Consider the following 18,599-nt stretch of genomic DNA (forward strand, 5'->3'; position numbering starts at 1 on the left):
CTGCGCAATATGATCGCACCCAAACAAGAATGTAAATATAGTTTGAGTAATGCAAATGTTAAAAATGTATCTCCTTACAAGTCATGCACTGTAGTAAAACTATTTGATGGCATAAAATAGCACTGTGTGAGGAACATGGTGGAAAGTGTTTATGAACTGATAATCTGCCATTTTAATTAAGTCATTGTTGTTGTAGCACCTCTAGTGTTTCACCAGGAAACTGCCATGACATGTTCAATGTGCAAAAATGTACTGTAGCTATAGTAACATGAGTAACAGACCCGGTTAAGCTTTTGGCATAAATTGACAATATGCTGTTTAAATATGGTTAGAAAACAAAAATGTCCTAATAGAGGTAAAAAAAAAAAAAATCAATGGGCAAATATTGCCTTCAAAATCAGAACAAAAATTTTAACCACAGTCCTCACCTGACCTTTAACCCAAATCTTTCTTCTTTGTTAGTCTGATTTAAACTTGTGTGTAAATGGCCTGAGAACAGCTTCCCACTCAATCATTCACTCTCATACATTGCATCAATAAACTAAATACCCATATTCTTAGTCTTCTAAACAAGTCTAAACCAATTAACCTTATGATTGTTAATAGATAGGGATAGTAAAATTAACGGAGTGACTACTTGCACCCCGGTGTAAATAGAATCTGCCACACAGCTATTTGCACCCCAGTAGTCTGGTGGAACTACAAGAATATACGACAAACTAAAATAGGCGTTGCTGCAGTGGTGTGGGTGTAAATACAGTGTGAAGTGTAGTGTTGTCTTAGCAACCCAGGTTCAATTGTGCCTTTTGTCCCACATCTTTTCCCCCATCTGATTTCCTGTTTCCACTCTTAATACTTCCTTTAATACTACTTACAATAATAAATACAAATTAATATAAAGGTTAATTTCAAAGCAGTGATTTGGTCATGGTGAATGTCGGGGAGTGCAGAGAAGGGTTTGTTCCAGAGGCGGGGTCTGTCAATCACACTCGTTCCCGTGGCATGGCATCGCTTGTGTATAGATTGCATCACTGTACATGTTTTTTGGCAGAAACCATAGTTTTAATCTGGTTAACTATGGTGTTATTACAGTAATATGGTAATAAATTTACTATAATTTTACTACAAAATACCATGGTGAAAGTATGGTTACTATAGTAAAACCAAGGTTATTTTTTTTAAGGGAAGGTTAAGGCTGGGTTTAGGAGTAGGGGTTGTTGTAGAGTGTCTGTGGGACTCTAAATAAACATGCTGTAGTGATGCTCATATACTGTATGTTAGTATTTAAATATGGGTGCAAACAGCATCTGCCTAAAATTAAAAGGCTTATCAATTTTTAAAATGGAGAAATTATTCCCATATCATTTTTGGTTGATGTCAATGGCCATGCATCAAACTCTACAGTATTTTTATGCAAATTCATGGTCACTTGGTAGAAGCTAGCCAAATTAGGCCATTGCCAACATGGACAAGTTAACTGACATGTTCTTATTCTCAAAAACCATGAACAAAACAAAATAAATGGAGCAAAAACTAAATATGGCCCAGGCTATATTAAATACAGGTTTACTTGCAGAAAGGATAAAGAAGGCTTGTGCCAACCACAATTAGTTTTATGCTGTGAATTACTGGCTGCTGACAGCAAGAAACAAAGTTTCAATTTTGCAACCATGATGCCCATATTAGGCTGCTGGTCTTCCTCAGTAATGCCAGTTGGAGCTGTTGAACCCAGAGGAGTCCTTCCATGTGCATTAAAACATATATATTTCCCATCAAAGCAGTATTGTGACTGTAAACATATACCAAATACTGTTCTCATCTGACTGCAGTTCTTTAAGTATTGCTGACCTTGTGGAGAGTGTGTTTCGAGTGGTTTGGATTTGATGGATGACTTATCGGAACAGTCCGCCTGTCACATCAAACTCTATTGTCTCAAATAAAACTGTGATTCACTGCCAGCTGTGTTAGTGTGTTACTGTCACGGACGGATGAAAATGGCAGAAGAAAGCTGACGTATCGTTGTTAGTCTCATTTTAAAATTGCCAACCTGGCAGCTTAGAGACAAACAGAATTTCTATCACAGTAGTTCTCAACTTGCAAGTAGCGACCTATGACTCCGTTGACACCTGGTTTTAAGATGCATCTCGTGTGATCTGATCACACTTGGTCAGGCGAGACACATTGCTGTTTACACCTGATCACTAAATGCATCTCCTTTAACAACTTGTTTTCAGATTTCGAGGGGAGGGTCTCTCATTTCATGACAACAAACATCAATCACTATGTCAGTGTGTTACTGCATAATATTAAAGCGCAACAAAATCAGAAAAGACAAAGAAAAAAAACGCTGTGCTATTTCTACCAGATGCAGCTGAAATTTAATTTAAGCACAAACACAACATTTCGAGAAAAATGTTAGTGGATTTCCTGTATTCACATGTGTTAAGATGTGCGTGCTTCTCATCTGTGTCCATGATTCTTGATATTAGACACTGAAGAAGATCCATGAAGTTCTCGTGCTTATGTACAGTATGTATCCACTTTTTCAAATTTTCCAAGCGGACGGTTATTTTCTTTAAAGCTGCTCGTAACTGGCAAAGTTTCAACTCTTGTTTTAGCACAGCGGTTGATTGACAGGTGAGGGGTTGTGCTTCACTGCTGTCTGGAACGCATTTAGGACGGATTCGAGTTTACACCTCAAATACGATGTGGTCACATGCGTTTTTGACTTCATATGTGGTTTTCGTGATCCGATCACAAAATGCTTTAGACCCCATTTAGACCTGTATTTAATGCTGTCCACTTGTGATTGGATCACCTGATCGGGGGGTGTTGTGGTGCGAAGAACAGAGTTTTCGGTGCCCCCCTAGGGTAAGATGGTGCCCCCGTAGAGAGAAGGTGCACTACGCAGACTGCGTAATATACACGTATAGGGATCGACAATACCGGTCAGTAATACTACATTGAAGATGAATAATACCAAGAAATTGATGGTCCCTTACCACATCCTTCACAGTTTTAGCATAAATACTTTTTGAGTTATTAATAATAAAACGTGTATATCCTTTCATATATGCTGAGAACTTTTCTGACCCATGACTTCTAAAAAATATTTTCTTAAATTTTTTTATCTTCTTTATTATATGTACATCTTTTTAAATATTTATATTGAACCTTCTGTTTTTCAATTAAAAAATCCAGTTTTAGCTAAATATGTGGATTTTTCAGACGGTCCCTTACCACATCCTCCACAATATTAGCACGTTTCAGCACAATGTGTGGACTTTTCAGACAACCCCTTACACACCGTATAAAAAATGTCCAACTTATTTCAATGTTAAATTAATGATCTGAAACTATTTTGCCGTGACGCCATCTGACCAGCTTATGGGACAAATCGCGTTCCATACTGATTCGATACGGGACACATCATTTCATATTTAAATAAGGGACGATCCCATATGAGCGAAGTGTGGATGCAGAAAATCACGAGTTTATCAGGAGAAATTATAAATCGTGAGTACAGCGGGAGGAGGGATGGAAAATTGGGAGAAACACGGTAAAATCGGGAGTGTTTGCAGGTATGACACAGCCAGTATCCAACACAGTAGCGGATTTAGGCATGGGCGACATGTGCAGTTGCCCAGGGCGGCATCTTGCGGGGGGAGGCACGAGGCACCAACACAGACCCCCCCCTGTTTTCGCCAAGGATGAAACATTTCCAACATTTGATGGCCAGAAACCAGTTGCCATACCAACAAACTGGGAAATCACAGAACTATACAGCAGTGTTGTTGCATTACAAACGGGCACATTGCTTGCCAGCTAAGATTAGGAAAACGCACTCTCTGATTCTAATTCAAAGTTAATGTTTAGTGCATTTAATTGTAACATTCATTCATTCATTGCTATTATGACAGGTGATAATTATTGCAACAGTTTGGACATTCACACATGCCAGCTGGCAGAGAAGTTACCAGTGTATAATTGAGATGGGCAACAGTGGTTTAATCACCATGAAGCCATTATCCACTTATTCTGATCTCTGTTAATTATTAGAATTACAATGATGATTTACAAATATTTACCCTAAGTAAGTTAAGCTCTATCGACAGCATGCTGTTGCAAAATTGGATTGCCCATAATTCATAAAGTTCTACACGTTCCTTGCCCTTGCATGTTCGTTTATTACATGTTTTAGCAAATTTGATGATGCTTTCAGCTTCTTATTGCAGTTTAACACAATTTAGCAAAATACATTCTGCAAAATTAGTCTCACAATAAGTACAGAAACTGTGAAAAAAAGCTGCAGATTCCATTTTCACCTGATCTAGGGATAAAAAAGAAAAAAGAAATCGACTACTAACTGTATTTTCTGAACGACTAGTCATTTACACACCCTCATGCCATTCCAGATGTGTATAACTCCCTTTCATCTGCTGAACACAAACTAAAATTATTAGAAGAATTTCTCAGCTCTGTAGATCCATACAATGCAAGTGAATGGGTGCCAAAATTTTGAAGCTCCAAAATTCACATAAGGGCAAAATAAAAGTACTCCAGATGACTCCAGTGGTAAAATCAATGTCTACTGAAGCGATATGATAGGTGTGGGTGAGAAACAGATCAATATTTAAGTCCTTTTTTTACTATAAATTCTCCTCCTTGCTCAGTCAATCTCCACCTCAGTTTCACTTTCTCATTCTTCTTCTGTTTTTGGTGATTCACAACCTTAATGCATATCGCTCCCTACTGGGCAGAGAGGAGAATTTATGATAAAAATGACTTAAATATTGATCTGTTTCTCACCCATACCCATCATATCGTTTCTGAACACATGGATTTAACCAGTGGAGTCATATAGATTACTTTTTTTATGAGGAATTTTGGAGCTTCAAAATTCTGGCACCCATTCACTTGCATTGTGAGGACCTACAGAGCTGAAGTATTCTTTTAAAATCTTAATTTGTGTTCTGCAGAAGAAAGTCATACACAACAGGGATACCATGAGGGATTCATAAGAGAATTTTAGTTTTTGAGTGAACTATCCCTTTAAGCCCTGTTTAATCACGCTGGTTTCGCATTCACTTGATCCTGATCGGACGATTGTCAACGAGTGTTGACTCATTCTTGCACTCAAAATCAGCTACAGAAAGCATAACAGAATGGAACAGAACACACACAACAACAAAAAAATAAAATAAATTTGAGAATTTATTTTAAAAGTTGCACTACTTGACATGCTATCTTGAAAACGCAACACTCACGCCGGAATGCTAAAATAACAACGAAAGATGCAATACGATGGAAAAAGACCATCTGTCACAATGTGTATGGCTATAGCAGCTGTGCTGAATTTAAAGATGCAACTTTCAAAATGGGTTTGACCATACAAAATGTGTAACAGCGAAAGCATAGCATGTTAATTAAAGATGCACTCAGTAATATTTGCGTATGTTGCACTGACACCTAGCGGCATAGATGCAGTATCACGCAAAAGCAGATGTTCTCAGATACTGATGTCACTGTAAAAATGCGCTGTCCGTAATCACCCATGATTAATTTATTCTGTGAGTGAAAACATGTAGAATAAAGCAACTTTTTTCTTTAAGACCAATGAGTCTTCATCTCATGAGAGTGTACATCATTTTTAACATATTTTCCCAAAATATTATTCTACTATTGTTATTCTTTGTCTAAAGGTTTAGTAATAAGCAAAGAAGAAAAAAAAAAAAAATCAACGAGTGCACTTGTAAAGCATCACTGCCACAAATATATAAAACTAAAAAATGCACCATATATATATGAAAAGAAAATTATATAATCTAGTTGACTTCACTAATCGGTTGCTGGTAAATTATTCCATCCATCCCTAACCTGAATATCACACACAGTTTATTGTGCCCAAGTGTAACTCATTTTCAATAATCTCCATTATAGAGGCCATCATTTTTATGGTAAAACTGACATTTTTATGCTTTCTGGCAGAATGAGTGACTGGAGTGGCTTCTTTCAATCTCTGCTTTGACTGTGGAAAATGAAGAGCACCTACTGAAATGACCATTTGAAAAAGCCCCCTCCCTCTCTGACCATCTCCCCCTCTAGAGACCAAGATGAGAAGCGCTGGCGGTACATCGCATGGGCCACAGGAAATGTCCTGAATTACAGAGTGCATTTAAGAACTAGTGAAGATGAAAAACACCCCAATTATCTAGCCGCCCCCCTGCTGAGCCCCAACCTGTTTTTTGACATTAAAACCTGCTAAATTATTAAACATTGCACTGCCGAGGATACAAATGAAAAAATACTTTCTATTTCGTTAGTGTTTGTAAACTGTGTGCTGACAGTGTTATCATATTCTCAATGCTTAGCGTGATGACTTTGCAGTCACTTCCCTGACGGTGATGCTGCAGGGATTGCCAAAGCCTGTGATATAATACAAGCAGATAATGACTCAAATATATCAGCTTAGAGACTAACAATGACTACAATGAAGGTATTTTAAGAGCTATGCAATACACCAGAGCTCATAATGACTCATAATTACATAATTCCATGATGTGACATACAAGAATATCTAATTAATGTGCAATTTCTGAGCCGCTAGCATCATCAGCGCTAGCAACCTTGTCCATGTGCTCCAAACACTCATCGGCCATCTTGTCTCCCCTAGTGGTGGCTGGTTTAAATACACAGTTTTACCATTTTGTTTAACCTAAAATTAACCCTCACATCCCCATTCTTAAATGCAATATCATTGAACAAATACATAAGAACAAGAGATAAATGAGAGTTAAAAACAAAACCACTAAACAGGACGGATAAATACATTTGCACAATAAATACTGTTGAGTAAGATAATAAATATATTTATATTTCCATTTATTCATTTAGCAGACGCTTTTATCCAAAGCGACTTACAAATGAGGAGAACAACAGAAGCGAATCATCCTACACTGTAAAAAATGTCTGTAATTTTAACGGTAAAAGACTGTAAAAATGCTACAGAAAAAAAAAACGTTAATTGATTAACAAGTAGTAACTGTAACATATACAATTAAAAAATGTATAAAAATTTAAAAGACAATACAGTAGTTTTTACAATAAAACCTTTATTTAATAATTCAATTCAATAATTTTATTCAATAAAATTATATTTTTTAGATGTAAAAAGTATGATTTTCCTGTATAATTAATAGTAAAAATGTACATTGTTTAACAAGAGAGTACATGTACTTTTTACAGTAAATTATTGTTAAAATTACAGAAAAAAAACAATAATTGGGCTTTCCCACAATTCCCTGCATGACCCATCATATTTCATTATATTTTATGGGAATAGTTATGTTTCTTCTTATTTTTAATTTCAGTTATTTACATTGGGGTGTTCTGTTTTATATTTAATGTAGATTAGTTAATGTTTACTGCATTATTTAAATTTCACACGTTACCCTTATGGTGTTTGGTGTTTGTATGAGTGACACTGAGCACTGTCTTAACATGTTTATTTGTCATTGCTCCTGGAAGAGCCACTATTGATGAACTTCATGTTATCATGTGCTCTTCTGTCATTTTTAACAGTGATTAAGAATACCTTAAAAAGTAAAAAGCAGATTTTTACAGTTTCAGAAGGTTAATATAATGTTTATGATGTTTTTTTTTTTTACTGTGCCAGCATGGTCATGTAAATTAAATCATGTAAATGTACAGGTTGTTCTATTTTGACTGTATTTTTTACATAATTATTCTGGCAACCACAGCTGCCATTTTTTTTTTTTTTTTTTTAAACAACATGATTTTGTTTTACAGTGTAGGGAGGCATTAGCAACACAAGTGCTGTAATACACGTTTCAAAATTGTTTAAATAAGCACCCCTAGCAAGGAGGATGAGACACTTTTATTTTTGTTTTAATAAGAAGAAGACAGTGCACTAAAGGGATTGGGTCAAGTGCTCACAGAAGAGCTGTGTCTTTAGATGCTTTCTGAAGGATGTTAGAGAACCAGCTGCTTGGGTGAAGTTTGGCAGGTCATTCCACCAGCGTGGAACAGTTGAAGTGAAAGTCCTTGACAGTGATTTTTTGCTTCTTTGAGATGGCACTACAAGGCGCCGTTCACCCAGAATGCAAACTTCTGGAAGGCTTGTAGACCTGAAGTAGTGAGTGTAGATAGGAGGATGCAGACCCAGTGTTTGTTCTGTAAGCAAGCATCAATGCCTTGAACTTAACGCACGCAACCATTGGCAGCCAGTGCAGTCTGATGAACAGAGGTATGACAGTGTAGGGAGGCATTAGCAACACAAGTGCTGTAATACACGTTTCAAAATTGTTTAAATAAGCACCCCTAGCAAGGAGGATGAGACACTTTTATTTTTGTTATAATAAGAAGAAGACAGTGCACTAAAGGGATTGGGTCAAGTGCTCACAGAAGAGCTGTGTCTTTAGATGCTTTCTGAAGGATGTTAGAGAACCAGCTGCTTGGGTGAAGTTTGGCAGGTCATTCCACCAGCGTGGAACAGTTGAAGTGAAAGTCCTTGACAGTGATTTTTTGCTTCTTTGAGATGGCACTACAAGGCGCCGTTCACCCAGAATGCAAACTTCTGGAAGGCTTGTAGACCTGAAGTAGTGAGTGTAGATAGGAGGATGCAGACCCAGTGTTTGTTCTGTAAGCAAGCATCAATGCCTTGAACTTAACGCACGCAACCATTGGCAGCCAGTGCAGTCTGATGAACAGAGGTATGACGTGCACTCTCTTAGGCTCATTGAAGACCAATCGCGCCGCTGCATTGTGGATCAATTGCAGAGGTTTGGCTGTACATGCAGGAAGGCCAGCCAAAAGACCATTGCAGTAGTCCAGCCTGAATAGCACAAGCACCTGGACGAGGAGTTGTGTGGCATGCTCAGATAGGAAGGGCCTGGTTTTCCTTATGTTGCACAGAGCAAATCTGCACAATCAGGCAGTCCTTCTGATGTGGTCTGTGAAGTTTAACTGATCGTCAAACACAAGTCCAAGATTTATGGCTGTCTTGGATGGTGTGAACGTTGAGTCTAGTTGAATGGTGAAATTGTGCTGAACTGCTGGGCTCGCAGGAATCACAAGAAGCTCGGTTTTAGTGAGGTTGAGTTGGAGTCCATTATAAGCCTATTGAACATAAATAAGTCACGTGATGGAGACCAATTCGCAGGCTCTCCATCACAACCACAAAATAACATCTCACATTCATCTCACATTATATGACACTATCGGTTAGGTTTAGGTTTAGAGTAGGAAGGAAGGCTTTGTTCATTTAAAAATTGTTAGAGCAACATGCAATTACATGCAATGAACCTAGTAATACCATTTCGCAAAAATTACGTCACAGTCAGGTAATTTTCATGAGATCAGGCTGGCTTTATCGGGCTGGTTGGGGAGCACAAACAGAGCTCAGAGCCACAATGTTTACACTTTTCGGTAAAATCAACCTATTAATATCTTACTTAGAATTGTCTCTGTATATTAAGCTGTGATAGGAGAAAGTATTTTAACAATGAAAAAAAATTATGTTTGGTTTGCTTGATTGTTTTTTAAGTCTTGTGGCATGTGGCTGGAATCTTCTTTATGCCAGGGTGAGTGTCACGATCTGTCAAGTTTTCCCACTAGATTAAACACTTACACAAGGGTCAGGGAACTGGGTCTCTGTCATCTGTCACTTACACACACAGGGCTTCCTACGGACAGTGGTACAAGACAGGAAACAATTTAAGCAAACCTAGCCAGAGGACATCTGATCACATCCACACATGCAACAAATAATCCATCTCCACCATTCCCCAAAGACACAGAGAGAGAGAGAATGGGAGAGATAGATTTATTAACAGCCGTGGGCTATTCAGGTCTGTGGTTGATAAGCGATAAGTCCTCTGATAACCAGTCATTTCTAGAAAAATGATCATACAGTGAATGCCACATTCAGACAGTGCTTTTGTTGGACTGCAAAATGTTCATCTCCACTTCTAAATCCTCAGACACTTGGCGATATTTAACCTCCATGGTCCAGGCCAAACCATATCAGCATATCCCTACTGGCTGCGGTGTGAAGGCTAAAATCCAATTTCAGTGATAAGCTTCCGATTCGCCACGAGGGCTGAAGTCATGTTCCTTTTTGGATTGTAAGTATTTATCCAAGAAAAAAGCAACAGAGATGCATCCGAAGTAGCATGGAGGGCATGTCAGCGAGTGGGTGTGACATGAAAGCACAGACAGGTGTAGAATGATGATACAATTCATGTTCACTCGCCTTCTCCAAAGCCTGACCAACTTCTGCATATTCCTTCAGCCTATGGACCTTAAGAACAGCAATACACTATGGCTGATCAACATTGGAAACATTTCTCAAGGGTGGGCAACCAGTTTAAAGCATTTACTACAGCCATAAGATTGTCAGAAAATTTACCATTTTCATCCACTGGCAATTGTTCTCATGAAAATGTCATGGCTGTGGCTACATTTTTACAAAATGATATAACATGGCTCCTTATACGTATCGTGGCAGTTTTGAGGTGAAATGTCCACTCTGTGGTGCTAAAAACTATATTTCCAAACATTACCAGCCAAGTAAAGTCCTCTCCGTCACGCTTTTCCAGTCTGATTTACTCACCGTAGATAGAGAATAAGAAAGGGGTAGAAGACGAGATGGCAATCTAGCAACTTTGGCTCAGGTCCAGAACTGTCAATCGAGTAATGCTGTCCAGAAATTGGTATGCCATTGAAGAGCTCACTGAGGTGAATCACATGACATTATAGAGGTCAAGCATGGGTCCAGCCACCAAAAGAGCCACGATTTAAGCAAGAAATAGATTATTTTACAGACCACCGGTCCACTTGCTTTCTAGAGGCCCCAAACTCCGTTTTTAATCGAAATCCATGAGTAATACAAGTCATAGGACTTAAAACTAGTCACAGTTTACTGGTCATCCATGGACCCTAGAGAGGGCCAGGTTGGTGTTTCAGAAGGGCCTCCAAAAAAAGAGTATAGAACCCTGAATTTTAAATTAGAGCACCTGGCTGGATAACAATCCTAAATGAGATCAAATTGACAGCCACGAATACCTTGGAGACTGTGTGTCTTTTGTGGTTCACACACATACACATGCAAATGTCATGCAAGGCACGCAAAGCACTTTGGTGGCATCTGTTCCACTATTATTTTTCCGAAAGCATGAATTGTTTATACTTATACAAAGAAAATGAATTACGAAGATGCCTTTGATTAAAAAACATACACAATGAAATGCTCAGCATCTCCCCATGACTCATTTTAATTGAGGCTTGATTACATGTACAATGAACTGTACTGGGTCAAGCTTTTTGTAACTGGAAATATTTTCAGCTTAATTTAAAAAAAAACCACACTGGGTTAATTTCTCTTGGGCATTCCGCAGCGCAGTACAAAAGACTATATTACAATCACTGGATTAAACAAACACGGCACGTTGAGAGCAATGGTTAATTCATAGAGGTATTCTCCATTTCATACATTTATGAAGGACGTTACCCGTTAAAAATAAATGTATGTATTCCAAGCACACCTGCCTCTTCTTTTGAAACTTTCAGCACCACAGTCAAGGGACAGCTCCCACTTAAATGCACTGTTCTGATTGGGGTCTGAGAGACTCCAGACACCATTTAAAGGGATAGTTCACCCAAAAATTTAAATTCTCTCATCATTTACTCACCCTCATGCCATCCCAGATGTGTATGACTTTCTTTCTTCAGCAGAACACAAACAAAGATTTTTAGAAGAATATCTCAGCTCTGTAGGTCCATACAATGCAAGTGAATGGTGATCAGACCTTTGTACCTCCAAAAATCACATAAAAGAAACATAAAAATAATTCATATGACTCCAGTGGTTAAATCCATGTCTTCAGAAGCAATATAATAGGTGTAGGTGAGAAACAGGTAAAAATTTAAGTCCTTATTTCCACTTTCACTTTTACATCTGAAAGTCGCATGTGGTGCCTGTTTAATTTCACTTTCACATCTAAAGTGAAAGTTAAAGTGGAGATTTAGAGTAAAGGACTTAAATACTGTTCTGTTTCTCACACACAACTATTGTTTGAAGATATGGATTTAAACGTGAGTCATATGGATTACGTTTATGTTTCCTTTATGTGATTTTTGGAGCTACAAAGGTCTGATCACCATTCACTAGCATTTTATGGACCTACAGAGCTGAGATATTTGTCTAAAAATCTTTGTTTGATTTCCGCTGAAGAAAGAAAGTCATACACATCTGGGATTGCATGAGAGTGAATAAATAATGAGAATTTGTTCATTTTGTCCATCTCTTTAACAGCACAAAAACCATGATTAACAACATTATAATATCAGATTGGTTACTTTATATATATTCTTAATGTTAAGAAAAAATATTTTAATACTGGATATTTCAAAAGACCTCGAAACTGTAAAAAGGTTTAGTCAGATAACCTACAAATGAGTTAAATGTGGTAACATCACTGATATTATTCAAGCCATCCCAGAGACTGAATACAGCACAAATAAATGTCATGTATTTTCACCTGCTTAGATTCTGTGACTGTTCTACACACTGCAGCTCATACCAGTTATCTATAATTGTGTTTCCAACAATGTGTTCCTACAGAGATAAAACTGACCAACAAAAAATACCTTTACTATCCTAACGCATCGCTTTTCTGAAAAGTGCGTGCACTCTTTGTGGTCAAAAAAAGGTTAAAGTTTTAATAATAAATGTATAATAGGTTTGATTATGCTAGACTTGGGGACAAAATATTTTCAGAAGTATTTCAGTAAAGCTATTCTCGACAGAGTTTGGCTGATCATCGCAACTTGACTGTATGCTGTTTCAGCAGTCGACCATTCAGCCCAATGCAAGTCTAAAAATGTGGTAACATCTTCTCTGGATAGCGTACATTTTTTTCAAGACACAAATTTCATGACTGAATCTAACTTAATGCATTAAGTTACACCAAGAAAATTCATTTTAACAGACTTATCAGATATACATTGCTCTCTAACTGCCTGTATTCACACAGTGTACTTGCAGCTGTGCGTAGTCAGGCCACATCTGGCTCGAATGTAGTATGCAACAACCAGCATGCTAAAAAAAAAAAAAAAAAAAAAAAAAAAAAAAAAAAAAAACCTCTTTATCTTGAATTACAGCCTCTAAATTAAATTTAGGCTATCATCCAACATCAGACAATCCTGTCACCTAAAACCCCATAATTTGTGCATCCCTGGAAGGCTTTAGCATGTACACAAGCTATGAAATAAAATGAATGAAAAGAAAATGACTTACCCACTTTCCTGATCACAAATGTGGTTATTCCAAGAACAGAAGTGAAACTACTCTTCCATCTCTCCAATGCAACGTGCGTAACTTTCCACGGGGGTTTGCAGCACTTGGAGAATCAGATGCGCTGGAAATGGATGAGGAGGATGAGCTTTAGTTTATGGGAGTGCTTCGTGTTCAGCCACACAAAAGAGTCAAGCATGCGAACACCAGAGTGTACCGGTGGTGGAGAGTGTCTTTTACCGCAATCTCAAGCGCTGCTGATGCGGTGCGTGCGCGGTAACGCATGCAAATGCACTCCATGGGCTCCGCTCTCAGAGCTGTGGCTATGCTCTGCTGCTTCCCAGGGTCCTAAAGCTGGGCGCGCAGGATGCGTTTCCAGGAGTAAACTTTGAAGGAGTTATTAGGGGCAGTTCACACCGAACGCATTATCATGTCCATTTACGCTGATTTTCGATCGTTTTCCTAAGTAAATATGCGCAAGATATAAGTCTTAACGCATCCCGAGCTGCTGTCTGTTATATCACATGCGCCGCGACACCTGCGTTATTTTGTATTCGTAGCGCTGCGTCTAGCTTTTTTGTTTTGTTAGCGAAAGAGTGTCTGAAAAGCCCATTACAGCGCTTGAGTACCGTGTAAACACTTTTAGACCATATTTTAAAGAAATGTACACTATAAAAAAAATTCCTGTTAAATTTACAGTAAAAAACTGGCAGCTGTGGTAGCCAGAAATTCACCGTAAAAAATACGGTAACCACGTTTCAGGTTGTTATTTTGATGCCTGTATATTTTATGGTGCATTATCTTAGTCTATATTATTAAATAATATACAACAGTTAGTTCCGGTCCTCGAATCTGATTGGACGAGAGACGTTCCATGAGCACTGATGGTCTCATGCCATCAGCACTCGGAGGCATCACTGTTTGTATTACTCCGCTTGTGTTCATGCCTTTGTAAACTAAAGTGTAAGAGCAGTGCATATGTGTTAAGAGCTACTGTATGTGTATGTGTATTTTTTTTACATTACTTATGCTAGCCAGCAGGTGGTGGCAAAAGATAATTTTTGTGTGTAATATGAGCCAGTTAGGTGACATGAAGTGAATCCGCATCAGTCAGTGTTTACATACAACAGCGCTCCGTGATCGCTTGTATTACTACTACACTACTAAAGCTAGGAAAAAGCTTTAAACGGCTTTAAACGAACAACTGCAGCATTACGGCTCATCACAGCTGAGAGACACAACAAACTGATTAATTACACAAGCTCAAGGCGCTTGCCTCTTACCGGAGTTTCCACACTGGAGAGAATGTGGTGTTTAAAATGGCGGAGGAGATTTCTTGTGCACAGGCTAAAAATGTGCTTTTCACTTTATAAAGTATTGTTCATCACCATAGTAATTACAAAAGGGCACATGATGACATGAAGTTCATCAATAGTGGCCCTTCCAGTAGCAATGACCAATAAACATGTAGACAGTGCTCAGTGTCACTCACACAAACACTAAACACCATCAGGGTAACACATGTGAAATTAATATTATGCAACAAACATTAACTAAACTACATCAGATATAACACAGAACAGCCCAAAGTACATAACTGATATTAAAAATAAGAAGAAACATAACTATTCCCTTAAAACATAATGAAATGTAATATGACATGCAGGGAATTCTGGGAAAACCGATTATTGTTTTTATAGTCATTTTAACAGTAATTTACTGTAAAAAGTACATGTACTCTCTTGTTAAACATAATGTAAATTTATACTGTTAATTATACAGAAAATCATACTTTTTACATAAAAAATAAATATTTGTACAAAATTTTACCGTAAAACTACATGTATTGTCTTTTAAAATGTATTAAAAAATTTTACCGTAAATTTTTAGGTTAACCAATTCACGTTTTTTTTTACTGTAACATTTTTACAGTCTTTTTCAGATAAAATTACGAACATTTTTTACAGTGTAAGATTAAAGTTGTAAAATGTGAGCAATTGTATAAATGTAATATTTAAATGGCTTTTGCTTTGGTAAATGATGTCTGGAATAATGTGGAAATAAAAAGGTTAATGGGAACCTTCATTATAATAATTTGAAATTGTTTAAATCCTTTTAACTGAAATATGTGATATCAGCTGAGGAGTCAAGGACAGTCATTAATTTCAATATATATTTAACATACTTTACATGGCTTATTTTAAAATAATTGTCATTGCACATGTTTGTTTTGTAGATTTAATTTTTCAAAGCAGTCACAGACATGATAAAGTCTTGTGTGGTAGTTTAAGGTATGGCTAATTTCAGAGTTTAAGAGAATGTTCAATGTTTGGATTGACATATATGGCAGAAATAGTAAGAGTATGCCAATTCAGTTCCAAACTCAGCCATGATCATTGTGCTTATATTAGAACCACCATGATATATCTTATGTTCCTCATTTTGTAAGTTGCGTTGGATAAAAATGTTTGCTGAATGACTAAATATAAATGTAATATTGATGATACCGACAGCCATAATATCTCTGTCATTCAAATTGTAAATAATTTCTTTGGGATTCTATATAATTTCCCTCATTTTAGGTAGGCCCTTGTTTGAAGATAGCAACTCAAGAAACACAGTACTACTGCATTTAATACCTGTGATATGCAAAATATGGTAATTCAATTCAAATCAATACCCTGCACTGTTTATCCTGTCCAGTTTTCTAAATGCCATTCTGTATTCTCAATTTCTTCATTCATCAAATGTTTTGGCAATATTTTGAATATTTGAAATGCCATTATTATGATGTTGTATCTTTCAGTGTTGGCACATATTACACATCAGCATTTGTTTTTTGAGTTACCAGTATCCAAGAATCAGTGAAACACATTTATAGATGTTTGGCATTTAGGTACACGGACTTACAGGCCTGTCATTCATTGGCAGCACCAAGCGATCCAAGCAGGATTAAGCAGACCTTTGTGCTCCGGCCACCCACGCCAGACATTCGCCAGGGCTGACCACTGTGGGCGTAGGGTCACTGGGAGGGACGCCCGTCATTTCCAATGCCCCATCACTCACCTCATTTGACAATATAGAGAGACACTCCATCCAGTGTAATGTTTGACAACCCCAAAGGAAGGTCAGTCTGGTATCATTGCTCCCTTCGTCTGTGATTAAAACCTTCAGTAGAAGCACCCTCAGATTCGGTAGTCCTCTAGTTTTGAGCCCCTCATATCAGGCAGCTGTAACTACATTACTGTGTAATTACTTCCAAGGTCTCTCTGTTTGCGCATTGTCAAGCCACAATGATGGATGGGTATGAATATCAGTTATACTGTGTCTCTCAGGGTGGGAATCTCTTGAGAATTTGATAAATCTAATAAAGCCTACCAAAAATAAATTATAAAAATCCCAATAAAGAAATAATTCTCATACTCATTGCGGTTCCAAAGATGACTCCATGCAAAGTAACAGTTCGATCTTAAATTAGAAATACAGATCATATCAAAATCAAATCAAATCCCTTTATTGTTACACAACCATATACACAAATGCAACAGTGGGTAAAAGTTTTGGGTGCAGTTCCAAGCAACATAGCAGTCATGACAATTACTTTTGAGATGGTGCATACATACCTTTCAGCTTTGACATAATTACAAGTATACAATAAGTAATTTTTGTAATGTACTTAAAACTAATTAACTTTGAAACTGATAGTCAATAACTGTTCTCTGATTACAAGAATTTAAAGTGTAATGTGTTACACTACTGTTTGACTTAAAAAAGTAATTAGATTGCAGTAACTAAAAAAAATTGTCAATCTGACAGGCAGAACACTGGGCAGGTATAGGCCAGTGGTGGGTCGCGACCCATAATAGGGTTGCTGACAGGAAGGAAAAAACTGCTAAATTCAAATAATACAATGGAACTAACCATTAAATTGTGCATAGATAGCACAATTAAATGGATTATCCAATTTAATAGGGAAAATAAAATACTTTCCCATATCTTTTGTTGTTAACGTCAAAGGCTGTGCATACAATCAAACTCAAATTAACTATCGAATTTTGGCGCAAATGAATCTGTCTCTTGGTAGAAGCTAGCCAAATTAGGTAGATGCCAACATGGGCAATCTGCATGACATACTTTCATCCTTGAAAACCATGAACAAAATTACATAAGGTAAAAGACAATACAACCCAGATTAAATAAATCTGAGTTATGGGTTAAGTACTGTGTCCAGAACCAATGTGCTAGGCTACCTGTGTGACAGCAGTTGGTCAAGAGCATTGCTCAAGGGCATGACGGTAGTGGTCGGATGGGGTAATGTTCAGATGCCACATTTGTGGCCCCCATGACTGTTTCTTCTTGGGCTTTTAAAACACTACCTACCGCTACAGAAATACAGTGGTGCGTGTGAGGAAAATCAAGTAGTCAGTTGCGGTGTCGGAGAGACAGAGTATTTTGTCACCCTGCTGATATTTGCACAGGATATATCCTACTTTATCCCTTTCAGGCACAGACACAGAATTCCTTTCAAACATTTAATTCTATTGGTATGAATGGATAACAAACCATCAAAAATACTCCACATTGTCTTTGATTATGCAGGCTACAGCTCAAGGGCTGTTTTTGATTGACCACTGTGCTAAAAACTCCTGCTTTGGTTAATGCAAAGCATACTTATAATGCTTAGATTATTTTATGCATTGATTAGCATAAAAACCACATCTTTGCTAGTAGGACACTGAAAAGTATTTCAAAATTGCATGACATACAGCACACATCAGAATGGTTTGATATGCATCACCACATTTAGCACCCTGTATACTATGAAAATCCAAATATTTCCCATTTTTGACTTGTGACAGACTTCCGGTTCGCAACTTATTCACATTACCAAGCATTGAAATTATCACTAACGACGATGATGGAACACTCCCTGTTTACTTAACGTAAATCCCTTTCTCACAAAAAATCTGTGTATGGATGCTTTCGACGGCAATCGTTGAATAAATATGTACACAATCACACACTTACATGGTAAAGTTACTACACTGGGCTCTCACGCTTTCTGCACACACCCTGTGTGTGTGTGTGTGTGTGTGTGTGTGTGTGTGTGTGTGTGTGTGTGTGTGTGTGTGTGTGTGCAAAAGAGAGAGAGGCACACAGTCATTCAGCGTGCAACGGGAGAATTCACATTTATGATGTACTAGATTTCACCGGGTTTCTTATTGCACACACAATGTATGGTGATGATGATAGAAAGCACTTCAATATGAAAACAGACAAATCT

The 18,599-nt window shown here is 37.5% G+C and overlaps 1 protein-coding gene across 1 annotated transcript in view; it reads right to left on the bottom strand.

Moving 5' to 3' along the window:
- The window catches only part of LOC127429840 (roundabout homolog 1-like), a 353,547-nt gene extending 340,099 nt beyond the window's left edge, over positions 1 to 13,448 (bottom strand). Inside the window, exon 1 of the mRNA XM_051679115.1 lies at positions 13,319 to 13,448. The gene's annotated coding sequence lies outside the window, so the exon portion shown is untranslated. The remainder of the gene's footprint in view (positions 1 to 13,318) is intronic.
- Between the last annotated feature and the right edge of the window lie 5,151 nt (positions 13,449 to 18,599).

Source organism: Myxocyprinus asiaticus, chromosome 39 (genome assembly GCF_019703515.2).
Source record: "Myxocyprinus asiaticus isolate MX2 ecotype Aquarium Trade chromosome 39, UBuf_Myxa_2, whole genome shotgun sequence".
NCBI lineage: Eukaryota > Metazoa > Chordata > Actinopteri > Cypriniformes > Catostomidae > Myxocyprinus > Myxocyprinus asiaticus.